Below are 21,221 nucleotides of genomic sequence, written 5' to 3' on the forward strand. Positions count from 1 at the left end.
AGGAGGATGGATGGAAATCTGGGCTTTAGAATTATGCTGAACATCTTCCTACCTATAGCAAACTGACCAATCTGCTGTGGAAGAAGTAAATAGAGATACAAGGCAGATTTCTTACCTGTCTACTTGCACAATTCAAGCTCATTTTAGCAGCTTTGACATATTACTAATTGCTGGTTTTGAACATTAACTTTCCCCATGTGCAGATCAAAATCACAGGGAACAGTAGGAGTTAAAATCCAGCAGAATGCAGATTTGGTAGGAAAGGTGAAATGGCAGAGAGAGCAGGGTAGGAAAGAAGGGTGAAAGAGACAGGATTCAGGAAAGTCTAAGGATAAATTTAAAGCTTAAATGTAAAGCAACTCATATAACTGAGAGCTGGGGTGCTTTTTTTTTTCCTCTTACAGTAATCCATGTGTGAATTAACAGTGAGTGACTTAGAGAGTAAAGAGTTAAGCCTTCTTGACCACAACCTGGATCTGTTACTCCTCTTACCAAGCCCTAGAGATTTAGTTTTATTTCCTTAAGAGCACTTGGCATGTGTCTGCAGCATGGGAATAAGGTTGCTTCCTGCTACCCCTGACTTGTGTCATGTGTGAGCAGTTAGATGGGACAAGAGAGACTCATGCATGGGAGGTCAAGGCTGTTTAAGTTGCTAGTCAGGGTGAAAGTCAACTGCAGCCTGGCCACTTTCCTCACTTAATGTACTCTGCTTTGCATCTGAAAGCAGCTGAGACAAAATTAAAGTAAGCAATGCCTCTTGTGAAGGCATTCTAACTGCTCTTGCCTTTTTGTATCTTTAAATATTCCACTCCCTGATCCTTCTTCCTTGCCAAATGCTCTGCTCATGGAAGGGACAAAGGCTTCCAGAGGTGTCCATTACAGCATTATGGCCTTACCTAGAACAATATATCTGCCATTGTTCATGTTGCATTCAGACACAGGAACATCAGCAAGGCTGAAATAGGATTTTTAGTAATATATCTTAATTTTTATAGAAGGCTGTGGAGACACATCTGTGGGCTCCTGTGCTGTATACTTCTAATTAACTACTGGGCACTCACCACTCCATTTGTTAGAAAATACTTATTTATAGAAAAAAAAAGGAAGTATCTATATAAACTGCAGAATTCTAGCAAATGTATCAGGTTCCTTTTGAATTGCTTCAGAGATGCAATGATAAATCCTACCTGATATTTTATGCCACTCTCTTTCTAAGGAGAAAACTACTTTTAACAAGAATGTAGGAGAGCATGCAATTTCATTACTTCTCTCCTGAAATCTCAGATTATAGTTAATCCTGTGCTTTTCAGATTTACAGTTTTGATTCTCACGGGACTACAGATCTGCTACTGAAAGCTTTTCTCTCCCACCTATCTCATCTTGATTCCACATGCTGGTTTTCAAGGTGACACACCACTCTTCAAACAGAGGAGGAAGTGGGGAAGGAGGGGAGGGGGGAAAATAATTCCATTTTAAATTGGCGCAAAATGAAATAAAACTTTAAAATGTTACAAAGAAAACATTTAATCTCCCAAAGTATTACAGAGCCAGCACGTCCCCACCTTCTGCATCCCCCTAATCCTATTAGATAACACCAGGAATAAGCAGCTGGTACAATAAAAAATGCCAAATAAATGATTTTGAACTGCTTGAAAGTATGAGGAAAAAAATCCCTAAGATAAAAAGCACTGGGAACGTGACAAGAATATGAGAGTATTCAGCCCCTAGTCTGTGCATAATGGCTGTCACTCAAGTGTGTCTAGTTAAGACTTGCAGAGATATTCATTTCACTGGAGACTTTTTGAGCTGGGTATCATCTTGCATGACATTTTTCATGAATTGTTTCTTTCAGTAGCTTGATGGTATTTCTTTTTTTAGCTAAATGAAGAGCTCTGCAATTTGAAAATGCTCTCAAGGAATATGATCATCTGAGTGCCTACCTTTGCTTTTCAATGTGTCCTGTAATTCACTAGTCAGGAATGAGGAGGCAGTGACGTGCTGCTGCTACCTTCAGATACTCCTTGCAGCAGAATGCTCTGGTAATTGCTGGGGGTTTTGGCTTTTTAATTTGATACCTCTCCATTCATGAAGCGCAAAGTATTTACATAGCTGTCACTTCTGTCTCTCACTCCACAGAGGAAACTAAGGCAGGGAAGAGAGGAATGACTTGCACTCAAGGAGACAATGTTAATGCAGAAATACAGTTTAGGTTTTAGTCCCTGTGTCTTCTCTGGTGAGTTGTTTCTGTCTCCAGTTCTCTAGCAGAGGAGGGTTACTCACTCCCTAACAAAGGAAAGTGTTGAGCCCATACAATGTTCCTTTCAGATGCAAAATGTAGAAAGCTTCCCAGGTATCTAACCCCAAGCCAGTGAACCTACACTTGTAAATCACATCTGTACCAATACAGATTTTCCAAAATGTAGTTAATTTGTGAAGTTTGACTTTTGAAAAGTCAAATGTAACTGTGGACTTCCTACATCCTTATTCCACTGTGGCAGTATGAATAAACTGTATAAAAAATTTCTTAATGGAGTCCCTTTTTAAGGTGAATTAAGGCTTTGGATGAGGTGGTTGGGTTTTTTCCACTCCACTTAGGACATATATGAATGAAGCAAAACAATTACCCATGACTACCCATGGGTGTGACTATGCCAGATGCACAAGTTGGCACAACTGCAGTGCAGACAAGAAACTGCATCTGATGTCCCAGAAGAAGCTTGTGAAGCTTGTGTCTTTTACTCCTAAAAGAAAGTGGCACAACTTTAAGATTGAGATCCAGTCCTAACTTTTTGCATACTTTCTTAAAATTAGGTCAAAATATCAGTCCCAGCTACAAGAAGAGCCCAAATTCAGGAATTAGGGAGGAAAGGGAAGGACAGGTGAAAAGATTCCATTGTTATAATCAGATCTACAGATTAGAAAGGAGTTGAAAATACACACCTGTGACAGGAATTATTTAAAAAATAAATGTGTCTAAACAGCATATGTACACAGCTTTTCTGTAGAAATCCTTTTTGCTTCAGATCACTTTGTTAAAGTTGAATATTAGTAAACAGGGAAGACATTGGCAGAAACTGACACCTCCGCAAGCTCTAAACCAAAATCCATACATATGCCATCACTGTTTGCTGATTGCATGGCATGAGTGTGGCAGTGAATATAGGATTTCATTCCAAGATGTAAACTTTAGAAACTTTGATCAACGAGAAGTCACTTTGAGTGAACTGATGTGTGAAATACATGATTTGTCCACCACCTTGCTACTACCAGGATTTCTAATAGGCACAGGATGGCTACTAGGTCTCTTACTTGCTCCAAGCCCATGACTAGAGCATGCCTCCATGCCAAAACAGGAGTGTTGTATAGGACTGTAAGGAAACTTGGGAATTCTTCATGGTCTCACTGGGTCTCAGTCTGTGGATAAGCACAGGCTTTCAGTGTCCATGACTGCTATTGTAGATTTGAGGCTTTAAGATCATTGTGAAATTAACATTCTTTCACTGCATGCCAGATCGTTGTGGGGGTTTTTCTCTTTTCTTTGCTGGAGAGTCTTCACTTGCCACTCAGAAGATTGCCTTCAAACTTGTTTTCCCCATCATGTTCAGAGATGATGTCTTTAGTTTCAACCTGTGTGTGCTCAGAATATAGGTTTAGTTTCATCTAAACCTATATTAGTGTTGTTTAGGAGCTTCCTGTTCCAGTAGACTTCAAATGCAGCATCACATGGAGACTTGAATATAAAAGCAAGTAGTGCTGATGTGCCATATTTAACACAGGCTGTGCAGAAAATCAGCCTTAAAAGATTTGTATGTGTTGATCTGCTCCTTCTCTAGTTCTTCAGTTAATGTTTCAAAATTATTCCTAGGTCTTCATGGTAGCTTAAAGAATCATTTATATGCTGGTGTAATCGCTTATTAACATTACTGTACTTAAAACCAGCCTCTATTCTAAGCCTAAAACCACTGTTAAGATTGTGGAAGCAGCACTGTTAATATTGTACAGCAGTTGTCAACTACACAGCCTTGGAGTGGGGACAACTCAACTGTTGTCCTACAACAACTAGTTTGACACCACAGGTTTGTGTGCAGGTTAGGGGGAAAATCCTGTTCATTTTGTAATTCATGCAATTTATTCTGTAAAAAGAGTTTTTTAGATGAACCTTCATGAACTAAACCTCTCACATCCAAAAATGGTCTAGCTTTGATTAGGCACCAGAGCTGAATACCCATAGTCCCGTTCTATCCATCATCCACTGAAGGAGGTTTGTGTAATCTGCCTTTCTACAGAGCCAGGTGCCATAGAGAGGGGTTTATGCATGTGCACATTACACTGAGATAAGGAAACTATGAAACCCTGCTCAGATTTTAACAAGTGTCAAAGCACTGGAGAAACCTAACTCCAAGCCAGATCATCTTTGTGGGGAAGTCCTTTGACTGGTTCTTGGCTTCTTCAGAGGATGAGAGAGCTATTGCATTTTTCCAAGCTATTCAAGGGCTTAGAGACTTCAAAGTGAAATATTTCAGAGCAAGTTAAGGCTGTGCTTAGTTTAATGTGGGGCTGCAAAAGATACTTCTAAGTACCAGGCAGCACTTGTGGTACATGAACTGTGAAATACTTTACAGCAGCAAAATACCCACAGCAGTCAGCACACCTTTGTGCTCCTAAGGCTCTGGAGCATTTCTGAAAATCTGAAAATGTTACATTCAGATTCACCACTTCAAATGTTATAGCCAGAAATAGCCCTAGCCACATTAGTGTATTGATTCAAGAAAACTACCTGTTTCTGCATGTATTTTAGAAAAATAGAAAGAAAAAAAAAAAAAAAGAAGGCTAGAGATTTCTTCATCAAAAGCTGAGATCCTACAGAACTGTGTGAAAGGTGACTAATTCATGGATCTTGGGAGGACACACAACTAAGGAAAGCAGTGTAAATTATTTTTCAAATTTATGTGTAATAATCACTACAATGAGTGAAAAGTGGTTTTTTTATGTTAGGACCTAAATGGGAAGCAGCTGGCTACATGTAGAACAGACCAAAGAACATATTAATACTTCTGCAGAACAGATAAAATTCATTTTATTCTTTTAACGCTCATAGCCAGAACAATCATCACATTCTTGTGCAAGAGGCATGGAAGCAGAAGCAGGTAGAGAAAAGTACTGTGGGGGTCCCAGTTGTTGGTTTCTCTGGGTCTGCATTGAAGGCACTTGAGACAGTAGTTCATGTTTGGACTCAAATGTTTATTATTTCTTATCAGTAAAACAGTCTCACTACTGTGAGTTCGGCAGCTTTTCATTAGAAGGCACAAAATGGGTAACAATCTCTTGTTACAAGGTCTTTTAAGACTAAACTATCCAATTAAGAACTGACACCTAGATTATTTTCCCTTTTAACACAATAACTGATCCCAAAGAGCCCACAATGTAGACTTTTCTGCTCAATTACGAAATGCCACCCAAACCATGAAGAAGAAAGAAGAAGCATGAAGAAGAAACACAGGATGACACCCTGTGCCCTCCATCTTGCTTCCATCCACAACATACTAAAAATCCCAAAACCTAAATTTTTCACCAAGTGATACACCTACACTACTCTCTATAATCTATTTCACACTTTTGTGGATTCTAGTCTATCTTGAAGTCTAGGAAACTTTCTCCATGAATGAGGGTCAAAGTCAGTGCTCCCCTGGGGGTCAGGGCACCCCAGAGCAGAGAAATATTCTCGATGCCCTGGGTTTCCACAGAACACTTCAGCCAACTCATGAGAACTGAGGTTCTAGAGTAAACTCTTGCTTTTTTAGTCAAGACAGATATGTTTTCTATGAGTAAAACATTATTTATTTCCTTTTCTCTTTTTAACCAGTACAATTCTCCCAAATTTGGCATAGTAATTAGTCTGAAAGCACCATGGAATAACAAACATAAACTTTTATCATATTATATTTAATTACATATGTCATACTTCAATTTCATAATTACCTTTCATTTATAAGGCTGTAAAGATCACTTTAATGACTTTTCAATTGTTTTGCAATTAATTTGTTTTAATTTCCATGCTCCTTTATTAGGGATGTCTGCAAATTACTTTGTAGATGAATGAGGAGTGCTGCAGAATGTTCTGCTTCTGTTTCTTTTTCTGAAAAACAAGCTGGTGAAACAGAGTCAAGCATTCAGCATAAATTAAAAACTCACACACATGACATTTGGAAAACAGTTTGTAACTTTAATTTTAGATGTGATGATAGAACTGAATTGATGGCCTAGAAACAATACCCTTGGTGAGTGCTTGAAGCTTATAGAAATCTCCTTGCTGAATGGCTTGAAGTATAGGAGCCCCAGATCTAGACCAGGAGTCCCACCCAGCTCCTGGACACTCATGATTAAATCGGAATGTGTTTTATTCTTGGTGTTAGGAAAAAAAAAAAAAAACCACAACCACCAACAAATAAATGTAGTGTAAATAGAATTTTAAAAATATTTGAGACAAAGATTTCAAATAGAGGTAAACTACTTTTATTTGCTTGAGCTCTAAAATGGCTTCCCAGAAAAAAAATTGCCTGTCATAGCAGCAGGGATACAGTATGCAGTTATACAGTAGGAGTTGCTTGTGATGCTACTTCTCCTTTTGAACTGATAAACTAAGTTTTTAATTACTGATGTGCTGTGTCTGTAGGCATCCAATATTTGAGGCTTCAAGGGCTGATTAATATTTTTTTTGACCCATAAAACTGCACATTTTCTCTTACAAACATCCAGGGAGGGAAAAAAAAGCCACTATTTATTTTCCCAAATGGTGAGAAGGAATCTGCATCCCACTGGTAATAAGTAAACCATTTACTTTGATTATTTCTGTTGTTTGGATTCCTTTATCACACTGCATTAGTCCTGCATGGAATAACAATGCTCACCTGAACTAGAGGAAATAAATAGCAGATGGAAAGGGGTAGCAGTTCAACAGTCTATAAAATACGTATGAAAATGATCAAAATTCTCACCAGTTATTAAGGCTTTTTGAAATAGCTGGAGGTTCACTAAGCAGAACCACGTGCTGTGATCTGAAAGAAGCTCTCTTGCACTCAACTTCAGAGGTAGACAGACCAAAAGCCAAGCTGATTAATGGACTCCAAAGACAACAAGAAGTCTTGTTTTGGCACATGAAACTATGGAAGTGTTGCAAATTAGAGATTTCTATTACAAAACTGAATGTCTGGTTCAGAACATTAGCTTTTTGCATAATTGAGATGAATGCAGGTGCGCAAGAGTTCTGGAAGTTTAAATGTGCCTCATCCTCAGAATATAAATGTATAATTTTGCAACTGTTTTTACAAAGATAAAGACTAGATATACCAGTCTTTCCTTTACAAAAGAAAAAAACCCAGAGTCTGCAGATTTTGGTCATAAAAGGTGTAGTTGAAAATGAAGGATTTTAAGAAAGCAAAGTTAATGTAGAGATTATTTCGAATTCAGATGAAATCAATTCACTGTAATTTCGTATGCATATTAAGTAGAAAGACAATGTGGGGGGGTGGAGGAGGTAGGAGCAAGTGAGACATAGTCAGTTGAAAACTAATGCATCCCACGTTTCACCAATTCAAGGAGAGGAAGGAGCAATCTGGTATGGACTTAGAGCACTGCCTGCCTGCAGCAGGCAGCTGAGCTGCTCAGGAGGAGCCTCGGTGTTCCACATTGATGGAGATGGTTCAGGGACATGCCAGCAGCTGCTATTCAGATTGAGAAAAAGGAGAGCTTGCATGAAGGGAGCAGGTTACTCTCCCAAGTACTATAGTTTTACACGTAATAAGGTCTATCTTTTATCTGTTTTCATTGCAGTATCTGGGTACAAAAGTGCATTTATAGGCATGATGCTCTTATGATACAGAGAAGACCTGGCATCCATGTTTTAGAGATAGAAACTGAAATGCAGAATAGTTCTCTGTTCACTCCAGGTGCTAACAAACACCAAAGCTCCACCCTGCTGTACCTCATACAGCAGAATCTCTGAATAGATGAGATAATGGGAGATGATTTTAGATTTTTTAGTTATGCTACCTGTAGCTGAAAGGAAGTTCTATATGTAGGTAGACTGGGCTGTTTGAAGGGTTTAGAGTAGCTCTGTGAAAGCTGCAGGGAAGAGGAGTCTGATTTATCCTTACTCTAATTTCACCTCTAGTCTTTCCTGCCTAAATCTTGCTCAGCCTCTTCCCACCTGCCCCAACAGATAAATTTCTCTACTGCACTCCTGCAAAAGCACAGAAGAGAAAATGAAAGGTAATGTATAAGCAGTAGAGGCCCTCAGAGCATGTAAAGGATGAAAAAGGTATTGGAAAATTGAGGGACAGCCTGAACCAAACAAATCACTCCTTTAATTTTGCAGAATTTCTGAAGGCTGTTGTTATCCTACAATTGAATGCAAAAGTATATCCTGGCTCCCACTTGTGCCAATAGAAATGGATCTGCAAATTGTTGCCCATGTGAAAGCATTTCACATCAGTGAAGTAGCTATAATTATGTTTCTGTCTTCTAAGCAGAGCTATAAAAAGTACTTCAGATTAAGGCCCATCCTAGATTGTAGCCATGGGGATTGACTTGCTATTTATTGGATCTCGTGGAGCCAGAGATAGGCTGTTTGTGGGGAAAGTGCTTGTTCCAGCTATGGAAAAGGGGATGCATGAACATGGCCATGTCAAGGTTTGCTTTTAGCCCTATGTGTTTTTCATGTGACAAAAGCCTAAAATCCTTTTCAGTTTGAGTCACTGGCTATTTTTGTCACTATTTTAGCAGGTTCCTATCCACTATGGAGTTCTTCATGGGTTTAAAGTTGTGAGTACCAGCAGAAAAAAAGTCTATATTTTTCACTCAATAGCAAAATTATTTCTGTCAAAGTTCTATAACCGTCTAAGACCTATAATAGATGTTCTTATCAAACAAATGGCGCCTTTTTTTTTCTTGTCAAGTAAAAAAGTTCTCTAACTATGCTAGTTCTGTAAAGATCACCAAAACAAGAACAAAACAGGTTCCAATTGGAAAGAAGAGTATCCTTCTGCATTTAAAAGTAATTTTCTGTCTGGGATCCTTGTTCTAAACTGTAAAATCCCACTTTGTCTAGGTATGATTCCTAGTGTCAAACACACAGTATACACTCTGAAATTTTAAATTTCTTACTTTCATAGACCAAGCTGTTATGCTTTCCAGCCTGTATAAGCATTAAAAGTGATATCTCCATAAATATCAGTGTGAGTATCAAGGACCATGAAAATAAGCCCTGTGTGATGCAATCCTGCAGGTTTTGTGCATTCTGGTCATGATTCACCAAAGCACTGAGTAGCATATATTTTGTCTTATATGCACCTATTGAACTCAGCAGGGATATTTATGTAGTTAAAGGTAAGGATGCATTTGAGCACTCAGCTGGATTACATTCAGAGCAATTCTCAGCTGTCAAGAACCTGTTTACTGCAAATAAAGTAACAGAACTTGCCAGAGAAAAACACTGATGTGTCACTGTCAAGCACTGCTTTAGTCTTCAGAAACCATCAAAGTAACTAGTTACATACAACCACGGTTAGTTATGAGCCTTCCTCCAAGGCTATAAATATTTATTTAACAAACAGGGGAGTGTTAATGTACAGAACAGAGCAATGCAACTAAGTAGTTAAATTCTCAGTCGAATGCTGGTAAGATAAATTTCAAAGGAAAGACTTCTACACACAGAAATCCAGCTAGTATTGAGAACACAGAAAATTATTCTAAATAAATGTATATGTATGATCAGATTTGGACCAGTTTCTTGAGAGCTGGATCATAGTTACACAAATGATCACAGTTACCCAAATGTCCCTACCACCAACTCACCCCACCTATACCTTGCTGGACTTTTTCTGTTAGTATGTCTCTACTAATCAGTGAACTTCTCTTAAAGAACTCATTTTGTCTTTTTTTTTTTTTTTTTTGATTCAGAGAAGCCTACTTCTAGATCTTTTATTCTTGACTTGCATGCAACTCATAGCAAAATTTTTCCTTCATTCTAAAACATTCTCTTCCTTAAAAAAGTGGAGGGAGAAAGAGTTTTCAGACAAAACATAAGGTAAATATTTTTAATCAACTACTGTGTCAGGTTTGGGGTTTGGTTTTTAGGTTTGGTTTGGTTTTGGTTTTTTAAATGTTGTTTCACTCTAATATTATTTTTATATGATAGATTCCATTAAAAATCAAATATTTTCAGTCCGTCTATTGTTCTCAAAGTTTAGATATACATAGAACAGGATCATTCAACTAGCCTAATGACTGCTACTAATAAATAAACAAGTTTGTGGTATAAGAATCCTGAAAATCTGCCCTTTCACAGAAGAAAACACCCAAATATGCTTAAGAAGAAAAGAATTCAAGTTAAGTTTGCCCCTGTCCATTAGTAATATATAAAAATCACTAATTATACTAATTTTGTTATTAGAATCAATATAATAATGATCAAATGAAAGTTCAGACAGTGTCAACAGGGAAAAAATATATATTTTTAACAAGTATATCAGTCCCATACCTTCACACTGGTCATGTAAGTTCTTCCAATGAGTTTTAGTTACAAAAAGTACAACAATTCAAAAACAGATTGTGAAAACATTGTTTAACATGGCTATCAAGTTGGAAAAGTGATGCCTCATATATAAACACAAAGTGTAACTTAGCTTTTTTTCATGAATCTGTTGGTTATGCAGAAAGTACACATATTTTTCAGTTCCTTATGTAGGGATTCTCAGTGGGAAAAAAAAGTGCTAACCACAGAGGCAATGTAAAGCTAAACCATTCTTAGAGAGGCTGGGAAGAGATGGCAGAGAGGAGGAACCTTAACAAAATAAGTAATGAAGTAATGAAATAAGCCCATGGATACCATCAATCTTTAGGTAAATCATTTTAGAACAACCTTTAGCCTTAGGAAGATCATGTTTCATTTAGACATAGAATGAGCCAGCTGCATCAGCAAATCCATCTCTCAAGAGTTACAATTTATTCTGATGTTAAATGTTAGAGCTGCAGGCAATCAAAATTACTGATCAAAATCTGTATTTTTAAAATGTTTGCACTGGGGTGATAAACTTCAGCGAGCTGTAATTGATGTTTCTTGGGGTAAGGAAACAACTGAGTATTATAATGGTCATGGTTTTAGTTGCTTGTGAAGTTCTCTGACTTGATCACAACTTACCTAGTAGATCTGTCCTTCATGTTGAATAACATTACATGGTCTAGCATGTAACCAAAGGTTGTGCTCTGATTCTTTGCTTGTGGGTTTTTTTGGTTTTTTTTTATTATTCAACAGAACTTCCCCCATTTGCCTCCAGGTTTTAGCAATCCAGAAGGGCTGTCTGTAAGCAAGACCCTTGCAATGGGACTGTCAACATGGCTGCAGTAAGAACACTGCATGGTCCAAAGGGGGATTATTTATTGGAAGCAGCTCCTTCTGAGAATTGAAAGGCTTGAATTTACAGGGGACTGGTAACAAAAAATTACATGGTTATCAAAGGTAAGAGATATGAGCTTCAATTTCATTAATTAATGTTGTCTCTTTTGGACCTCTTGTTCCTCCTTGGAAAAGAAGCTTTGAAGTCTGAGCTGTCAAAAGTTTTCATTCTAAGTGTTGAGGAATGTTTTACTTCTGTAACCAAACCCTAACTTAGCTAACTTAGCTTTATAAGAGACTCTTTGAAAGCTTAATCCTCTGAGTTTTGGCAACAATTGTAATGGTTGTCCCATTACAGTGAGTCCCAAAAGAGGGAATAAAGAGTCCAAATGGTCCTGCCTTATTGAGGACATTTTACTATTACACTTGCCTATACCAAATCAAGCTCAAGCTATTAGTCTGATACCTAAACTGCTTGAGCAGGATCTGCGTGCTTAAGGAGAATGACACAGTGCAATGCAAAGTTAAACTGTTAGAGAACTCCTTCTGATGCAAAGGGCTGCCCACTATCTCTGTCACTGAGCTCTTCCTTCAACAAATACATAGATATGAAGAGCAAGCAAAACAGGTCTGATCCTGACTGGTGCCAGAAAGATGATGGTTTGGCACTTCCATTCCAAAAACAAAAAGAGGGGACCATTCCAAGCCATGCTTGGACATGTAACAGCCTACCTTCTCTTAGCACATTCCCCAACATCAGTCTATTGGTTTTGGGGGTCTTTTTGTGTACTATAATTGAACATGTTCTATTAAAAAGCAAGGGTAATTTGTGTAAAGGTCTTGAAAAATTTTAACTGTTGTGTGATTGCAGAAATGGTTTTCTGCCACATCTCTCTGTTTTGCTCTATCTGAACTATAATTTCTTTCTGGAGTCAGTCTTTGTCTGCAGCAGTCAGCCTAACAGGCTACACAAAGAGCAAATGGTGCATATTAGACCAGAAATTCCCAATTCTTCTTTACTGATCCAGAGCACATAATCATGGTCAGCCTATGAAGTCATTCTGGGCAACTGGAGAAAGGTTAGGACACCAATAGGGAACACATTCTTGAAGCTGGCAGAACAGGACTGTTAAGAAAGTGTCATGCTAAAACACTGACATAAGGAGCAAATCTTTTGAAAAGCACTGGCTTTGTGCCCCAAGCTTGTCAGAGAAATTTCCATGAAGAGGCTGTGCCTCTTCTTCCAATCACTGTTTTGCCTGAATGGTGTACGGCAAGATGACCCTTGTGTAACACACATAAAGGCTGAATTCATTAACCAGCAACACTGCCTGAAAGCTTTTTCTTTGCCTCAGAGCACAAGGGTGGTATCATTTATGGAATTCAAGACTGACAGATGGAATTATTTTGACCTTGGTTACACAAGCAAGGTTACGTGTGGTAGGTAGTCTGATTCTAAGTACAAAGAACATATCTAAAATGCTGGCTAGGGGTACAGAGGTCAAAGGCATTATGAGCCATAAAAGGAAGTCACTTTAAAATGGGCAATAGTGCTTAGCTTGAGAAATCAGAAAGATTCCTAATTTCAGCTCCTTGTTTTCAGTCATGTGCTGTTGAATCCTGTGCCTACAAAGCAAAACGAGCACTAAATAATTTGCTCAAAATGGTTTAAGAATAGCATTTTAGCCTTTCTGGCCAGCATCCTCAGTTTGATGCATAATTTTTCACTTCTCTAAGGAAATACTGTGATTGCTCAAAAGAGATTCTTCATACAAAACAGAGATTGATTTGAAACCTGAGACTGAAGCTGTCTCTGCACAAAAAAATCTCTGAACACCCTATATAATATACCAGAATACGGTGCAATCTGAATAGTCCATTTAAACAGAGCCTTTGGTTTTCATCCTTACTGCAATTGGAAACAATACTATTCTATAGTTTCTATACTTTGACTCCACACTAAATATTATTCAGAAATAAAGATTTATAATTAAGTAATAGAAAATGTATGGGATTGACTAGTATATAGGTAGCACTCAATTGTAGCTGTCTACAATAGGCTTAAAATTATGAAAGTCGTTAAATGTACAATAATAATTATCTTGTAACAGCGGAAAATTACTGAGAACAAATGTTTTAGGGCTTGAGTCCCTTAACTGATGCAAGTTTGCACCATTATTTTAATACGACAGATTACCTCCTGACTTGCAGTGGAATAAAAGGAAAATTTTATTTCCCTCTCCATTGACTAACGTTATGACTGGATGTCTATATTGGTGGAGATCTTATGCCTAAATAACAGATTGCCAAATTTGGCAATTACAAGACCTTTCCTTTATTTATTAATACCACCAAAGCTGATATTTTCCCTAAATGATTTGAAGTAACAGCCCAGAAAGCAAAGCAGTATCTGGTGCTACTTCAGCAGTATTTCACAGAGCAGTATAGAGTCAGAAAAAACTTTTTTTGACTGTTGCCTCTTTAAGAGCAGGATATAATATTTGACCAAACAGTATTCCCTTGTGGTTTTGCAAATCCCTGAAGTCTTTAAGTAAAGGTCAGGAACTGATAAACATTCTTTATACGTATTTATGACCTTATGCTTCTATATCAGAGTGCAAAGTAATCATATCCTACCTGGGATGTGATTACTGCTCCTGCTAGTGTTGGCCTCCACCAGAAAGCAGGCAGGGCTCTTGTGGCCAGCTGGGAGCATGAATTTTCAGTGCAGGAAGCAAGAGCCACACTGAGTTCTGGGTCAGCCCATGTCATCTGGAGGTGGCCTTCAGCAGACTGAGGTCCACGACTAAAATAACAAAGCACAGAGGAACTGACACCAAATTCAACTTCACTTGCTATACAGCAACACTAAAATCACATTTCAGGAACAAAAGGCCAAACAGCACTAAGACAGCTATTGGCAACCAGCTAATAAAAAAAGATGTTAACACAACAATTTAAAGTGATACTGGAGAGCAGAGCTCCAGTTTCAAAAAGCCGGACTTGCACAAGCACATTCTCATCCCCTTTAACTCTGTCATGTGAGGAACATCACTATGCTAATGGCTTGGGTGTTTCGTTGTGTTTACTCTCAAATGAATAAATGGAAAATCTATATTAAGAAAGTAAACAAGCAAAGGTGAGCCTTGTTTTTTTTTCTGTGAACACCGGCAATAAAGATTTAAAAAGATTGATGTAAAACAAAGCACAAGACCTAAAATGTGCCAGAAGTATTTGAATAACAAGGAAATTTAAGGAGGTGCAGCAAAAGGCATTGGTGGTTCAATAACATTCCTCAAGATTTGTACTTGTACAGGACCTCTTAAGAGATAAACAAGGAGACACATGAACAGAAAAGAACCAAAATAATTGTTGAGACTCTTGGGGCACAGCAAATAGGCTGGAACTACAAGAGAAACTGTTGACTGGCAGTAACTACATGCACCCAACTAATCCCTTCATATCATAAGTAAAGAAAGGAAAAATGAGATCCAAGTAAAAGCCAAGGGAAACCCCAGGGAAACTCCAAGTTTAAATGCTGAAAGCTTGTACTAAGTGCCTTGGTTCTAGAAGTTTTACACAGCCTGAGCCTATGAAGAGTGTCCTGACAAAATAGAATAAAATGCAGATTTTTCCCTTAGGGAAATATATTAACAGTTGAATTAAGAACAAATATTCCATTGTAACAATTCTAAATTACTTGAAACTGAACAATCAGAAAAAGGAGGAAAATACTCAGGCCCCATGTTCAGGAGCACAGGAGAGCTTATCAGATGGCTAGGGCAAACATTGCCATTCTCTGCTGTCAGCTAGGAGGGATTACTGTACCCCTATCCAAATCATCCCAAATGGTACACAAAGGCTGCTTTCTGTGTAAACTCCCAGTCTCATTTTGAAGGAGGAAAGCTTACAAAACTTTTCCAAAACAGCCAAAGTGCAAGTAGTGATTTATAACATTGGGCAGATATCAGAGAATCTTCTCAAAAAGGTATTTAGCTGTTTCCTTCTCTCTGTGCTTGGAGTGTGTGATGAGGCAGATGCAAAGAAAAAGAAAGAAGAAAATTACAGTGCAAATCAGGGCATTAAAAAAATTGAATTTCCAGTAGGAGAATCAGCTAAAAGTTGATATATTTTACTGTGAAGTAGGGCAATGGTTAAATCATTATTGCTTCTCAGAACAAATTTCTGAAATATTCAAATTCCAAACCTTGAAAAAAAAGATCTTTTCAAATCTTTGAGCTGAAATGAAAGAGTTTATGTTGGGGTTTTTTCAGTCAAAATCATGAAAGAATCATAAATCTGAACCCTTTAAGTAAGTTTTGAATCAAAATCTTTACCACCTTAAACAAGTGGGTTGCAATCAAAAGTGGAACTTCATGGCACAAATGCATAAGAATAAGGCTTTCCCCCTTCAAATCCTCCTCAAAACAACTTTTATCTTTCATAATGACCTTTTATGTTTTCTACTTATTTGGAAGTCAGATTTGTGAATTGTCTTTGAATGTTACTTCTGTTCCCTAGACAAAATATACTCCTCATCTTGGCATAGAACAAGCTTGGGTTTTGTTTTCTGTAATGTAGCAAGAAGACAGATGTGAGCTGGTGTTCTGGAATCAGGACACCATGGTAAAATGGCATTAAATCTGTAAGTAAATCGCATTTGAGAACCAGAAGCAGGTAGACTTTATTGGCAAGTCATCTGTTTTAGCTTCCTGGTATGAATATAATCAATAGATCTTCAGATTTCCAAGGAGCACAGTATAAACTGACAAATGAGATGCAGAATTATTAAAGTGCCACATTTACTGTAAGATGCACCATCAGTTGCTTTATTCTTGTGTTTGAATGAAGAAGTGGGGAATGGGACATGGGACCAAGAAATGTGAATGCTGTTCCATTGAGTAAAACTGCTTTCACTTTGGTTCTTCTCTGGATGTGGACAGTAAAAATATGGTATTCCTTTTGCAAAACAGAAATTAGATTACTTCAGATTAAGTTCTCATTTAGTTCAAATTTCTAGCTAAACATAGGTCAGAACACAGTCTCATTGACACTGAGGCAAGAAGCAGGCATAAACTGATTTATTGCTGTAATTCTATGCCTACCTTGGTCCATCCATTTCCATAAGACCTATGACAGCTGAAGGGCACATGGTGCCGAGCTGTTGGAGAGGCTTTGTGATCTTCAGAACTCAATCAGTTGTAGTTGCTATTTCCACCATGCTGCTGCTTGTATAGCAGCATATTTACACCACCACAACAAAATACACTTGTTGTGTAAAACATTCCTTTCTAGGCTGTTTGGGGTCACAGTCCAAGCCTGCCAGAGGTACACATTGCACCAGCAGTAACTGGAACCTGATCATTTTCATCCTGCAGAATGGGAACCCAAATGGCCATTGCTACTCTCCCGTCTTGCCCTGCCACCAGGTAACACAAGTTTGCTTCAGAGAATGTTCAAGCCCACTTCTGAGGGCAGGGCACTGCTTGGCTCTTCTGGTAAAGTTCCTTGTTGCTATGAAAATTGTCCAAAACAGGCAAATAATCTTGGAGGAACATCGAGTATATTAGAAAAATTAAATGTAGCACTTAAAAACCAGCTTAAAGCTAAAAAGTTTAAAGTTTCCTCACTTTAGCTATTCAAGAATTTACTAATTATATCTTACAGTTGTGTCTTGTTTTCCCACTGAGATCTGAGACACAAAATTATGAGCCAGCATTATTTATTGACAATATTTGTGTGGATCATCCTCACACCATAATGCTCTCTGGTCCCTGATGGCCATTATAAAGAAATTTGGAGTAATTTGTCTATGCCTTGATGGAATTCAGTGGTGATCATTATTTCTCCCAGTCCTCTTGCCATCCTTGTTGATGGCTGTGCTAAGAAATCACTAACATCTAGTCTGAATACAGCCTGCACCCACTCTGTAGGGCACTGAACCAATTGACTGTCTTAGGCCCTGTGGCCTTGGCTTAGGCTTCTCCTTGTGTTTACAGCAGTGAAATCATCTTTGTACAAATCTGAAATATTTGACTTGAATTTAGGAAAGATGCATATCTTTGCATCCCAGAGGTGAGGGTAAAACAGCTTAGGCCTCTTTGGTATGTGATCACAAAGAATTCTGTCATTTTCACTTGATAACTTGATTCCAACTGCTATGCCTTCATTATAACATTTATTTGTATCTCCTTTTGAAGCATAGTTGGTCACGTAATGATAATATACACCACTACTTTAAAGTATTTATTACAAATAAGAAAGGATTATACAATGCACTGGACTTCTCGGTGGGTTAGAACAGATTAAATTTCTTTGTGAAAACTCTGTTCTTCTCTCATTCTAATTCTGTAGCGCTCTTAGAGACAATATCCAACTGCAGCCCAAATACACAGAATGGTCATACAAAATGTTAAATCTGATCTTTCATCATGACAGCTATCATGCTGCTTTCCATTAAGGAAATAATGTTAGAGGCTTTTATCATTATAATCAGGATGTGACTAAATACCAGTCTCTGATAATACAAAAGATCCCTGTGATCTTGAACTTTCTTTTGGTTTGTTCGCCCCCCACCACCTACACTTGTGTTTCTGCAAGTGGCTATTCTGAATAGTAATGTAGATTGGAAAGTTGATTTATACTAGAAAACTTTTAATTTCCAGTCTGGAAGCAGGAAAAAATATTATCTCTATTGATTTAGACTTTGGATAATATATTTCTCCATGCCTTTAATAACATGATGGCTAGCAGTAAATTCACTAGTAGTGACTGATCACACTGATACCCTGCAATTGTGAACACCTGATTAACCCTTCAGTTATGTGCTTCTAATCAGACCTAACAACCTGGCTATAGGTACAGCTACATCCAGAATACATATTCTGAATAGTAGGGAAGGGAATCTCTAATTGGATAATTCAGATTACTTAAGAAAGAACATATGAGTAAAACAGCACCACCTGGCTGTATGTGTGGTATTAACTGTGAACACACCAAGGGAGACACTTTATAAAGCACAAGGTTGTGCTGTGACTGAAGAAGTAAATAGGCACTATAAACCCAGCTATTATTGCATGTCTGATATATAAAGGATGGAAGATAGTCACTTGGCAGCTGTGACTTCTTACTCAATTGTCAATGCACTATTTTACAAGGGTTGGTCATTTTAGATTAATCATTATAAAGAGTCACAGTGCCATCTAGAGACTGCAGACAGCTTTCAGAACTGATACTAGAGGAACAGAGAAGGCTTTGTTGTCATACCTAAGTTTAATACATTATGCCTTGAGAACACTGCTTTTCACTGAAACAATAGCTTTCTTTGTGGTTATTAATATCCAGTTTTGATCACGAGCCTACTTCTTGTCTTCATGGAGTTTTTTTTGAAATTCAATCTTTTACATGAAAATGCAAAGAAGACTGGGGCCTGGTGGAGGCAGGCTTAAGCAAAACTAACCAGATAACAAACCTGAGCCCCTGAAGTATTTTTGGCTGAAGTGCAGGTGTGCTGTTATACACCAGAAGGCACTAGGCACTCATGAGATAATCTGCGGGAACTTCAGAGTGAATCCAAGTGACACATGCTTTCCCTTGTTCTGTTTATTGTGGTGGAAGGCAAGGCTCCTGAAAGAAGTATTGTGCACTTCCAGCCTTTCAGGTTAGAGCTGTGTTGGGAAGCCTATGTGCTCAGTGTTGGCTGGGAAAACACAACCTTCACACCTACAGGAAGGAAGGAAGGCAGAGTGGCATGAGTGTCTGAAGAGCATTACCTCTCTCTGCTCCATAATGTGTGGGGGAAAAAACACTTGGCAAAAGCCAGTTACCACAAATACCAAGGTAAACAATCTGGGATTAGCAAACGAGAAAAGCAACACATTCTGATTTTTTTTAATTAAACCAAAGAGATTTAATTAATGTCTTCTAATGGCAACAAGCCACTCTGAATTTTCCTGAGACCTGAAGCAGGAATTGCAATCTGCCCCTGAAAACAGTCTCCTGCATCTGTGTCAGACAATTTGGGATTCAGATGGCCCAAGAGGAAAGAGCCAGTTTTGGGAGTTGGGTGACATGGTTCATGGCCATAGTTTGTATACTTCAGTCAGATGTCCAAAATCAGTTGGGTTATGTCTCCTGTTTCTGTGGAGAAGATGCAAACATTTCATTTAATTCCCACTTCTGGGGATTTGGAAACCCAGGGCCCACAGAGGTGCTGTAATTTGTGCTTATACTTTATATTTTTGGTATCTTGAAGGAGAAAGGAGAGGAAGATTTGGAGGCCTGGAGGCTCTGCAGGTTATTTGGAAAGCCCAGCAATTCCCCAGAACTGGCTATCCCCCATTCCACCCTTCTTAGGGTCTGTAAAGCCATTTCAGAGCTGGGACAATAGCTACCCATAGCCTTTACACTGGATGTTGTTGCACAACTGAATGGGAACTTTGAGAAAAGTTTATCAGGCAGACCCTCTTGCTGAGTCACAAGGTGCAGGATGTATCATCATGCTTTCTAAACTCCTTCTCAGAGAGGAGTTAAGGTGCAGCTGGATCCAGTCCTGTCCCCAGACTTGGTCATTAGTTTATACCTAAAGAATGTATAGGTGAATTAGAACCTCTATCTGAGCTTGTCCTGCAGGATTTAGGATAGCAAACCAGATATTCAGTATTAATAAAATGAACGATTTTTTAAAAAATTGTTAATGATTAGGTAAGAAAGTAAAAATTGAAAAAGTGAAAATGGAAAAGAACAAAACGTCCAAAAGACAAAAGGCTTTAATCAGAATTATTTACAACAAAATAAAACTAAAAATATAGTGTACTTCTTATTAAATCAATATCACAGCTAGCTTATCAAATATATATTGATGTTACTCACCCATACCAATGGCCATGGGGAATCACTTTCACCTAGCCTTGAGGGGTATCCTTGAGGGGCATCACCATGTAAAAGAAGGATCTTCAGACACCTTAGGGAGGTATGCTAGAAATCCCCCCCATGGAAAAGCTGGACTGGTCTTTTTAAAATGATTGACTGTCAATCATATACAAGTACGTGTTATGCCTGCTGTGGTGGGCTGACTCTGGCTGGGTGCCAGGTCATCAAGCCACTCCACCACTCCCCTTCCCAGCTGGACAGGGGAGAGGGAATAAGATGGAAAACAACTCATAGATTGAGATAAGGCTGTTTACTAGAGCAAAAGTGAAAGTATGTGAGTGCATAAGCAAAGAGAGGAAAAAAAAAAAGTTTATTCTCTACTTCCCATCTGCAAGAGATGTTCAGCCATTTCCCAGGAACCGGGGCTTCAGCAGGTGGAGTGGTTGCTCCAGAAGGCAAACATTGTAAAGAGCAAAAGTTGCTCTCCCGGTTCCTCCTCCTTTCCTTAGCTTTTATATCTGAGCTGACACGCTGTGGTGTGGAATATCCCTCTGGTTAATTTGGGTCAGCTCTCCTAGCTGTGTCCCCTCCCAGGATCTTGCCCACCCCCAGCCCCTTGATGGGGGGGCAAGAGGCAGCGCTGATGCTGTGCCAGTGCTGCTCAGCAGTACCCAAAACACCGGTGTGTTATCAACACCTTTCCAGCTACCCATGCAAAGCACAGCACTGTGAGAGCTTCCAAGGGAAAAGGAGCTCCAGCTCAGACCCAATACACCTGCTCAGCAAAATGTGCTTTATTGCTGAAAGAGATATTATCAGTTCTTGGGTTTCTCCTACTCAACACTTCTGGCTTTCACACTCCTCTCAGGGCCTGCACACCTGTACTGGTGCCAGCCTCAGCCAGGAAGCATCTGTCTGGCAGTTGCTCATGATGGGTCTAAACTGAGATTGTTTGGCA

At 38.6% G+C, this 21,221-nt stretch overlaps 1 long non-coding RNA gene across 1 annotated transcript; it reads right to left on the reverse strand.

Moving 5' to 3' along the window:
* Positions 1-5,220: 5,220 nt before the first annotated feature.
* LOC139592987 (uncharacterized) lies at positions 5,221-20,520 on the reverse strand. The gene is made up of 3 exons (XR_011680161.1): positions 20,264-20,520; positions 14,030-14,198; positions 5,221-6,148 (listed from the first exon to the last, which is right to left on the reverse strand). It is a non-coding gene; the product is annotated as an uncharacterized lncRNA (long non-coding RNA).
* Between the last annotated feature and the right edge of the window lie 701 nt (positions 20,521-21,221).

Source organism: Agelaius tricolor, unplaced genomic scaffold (assembly GCF_023055355.1).
Source record: "Agelaius tricolor isolate 1412-34295 unplaced genomic scaffold, bAgeTri1.0.p SCAF_9, whole genome shotgun sequence".
Taxonomy (NCBI): Eukaryota; Metazoa; Chordata; class Aves; order Passeriformes; family Icteridae; genus Agelaius; species Agelaius tricolor.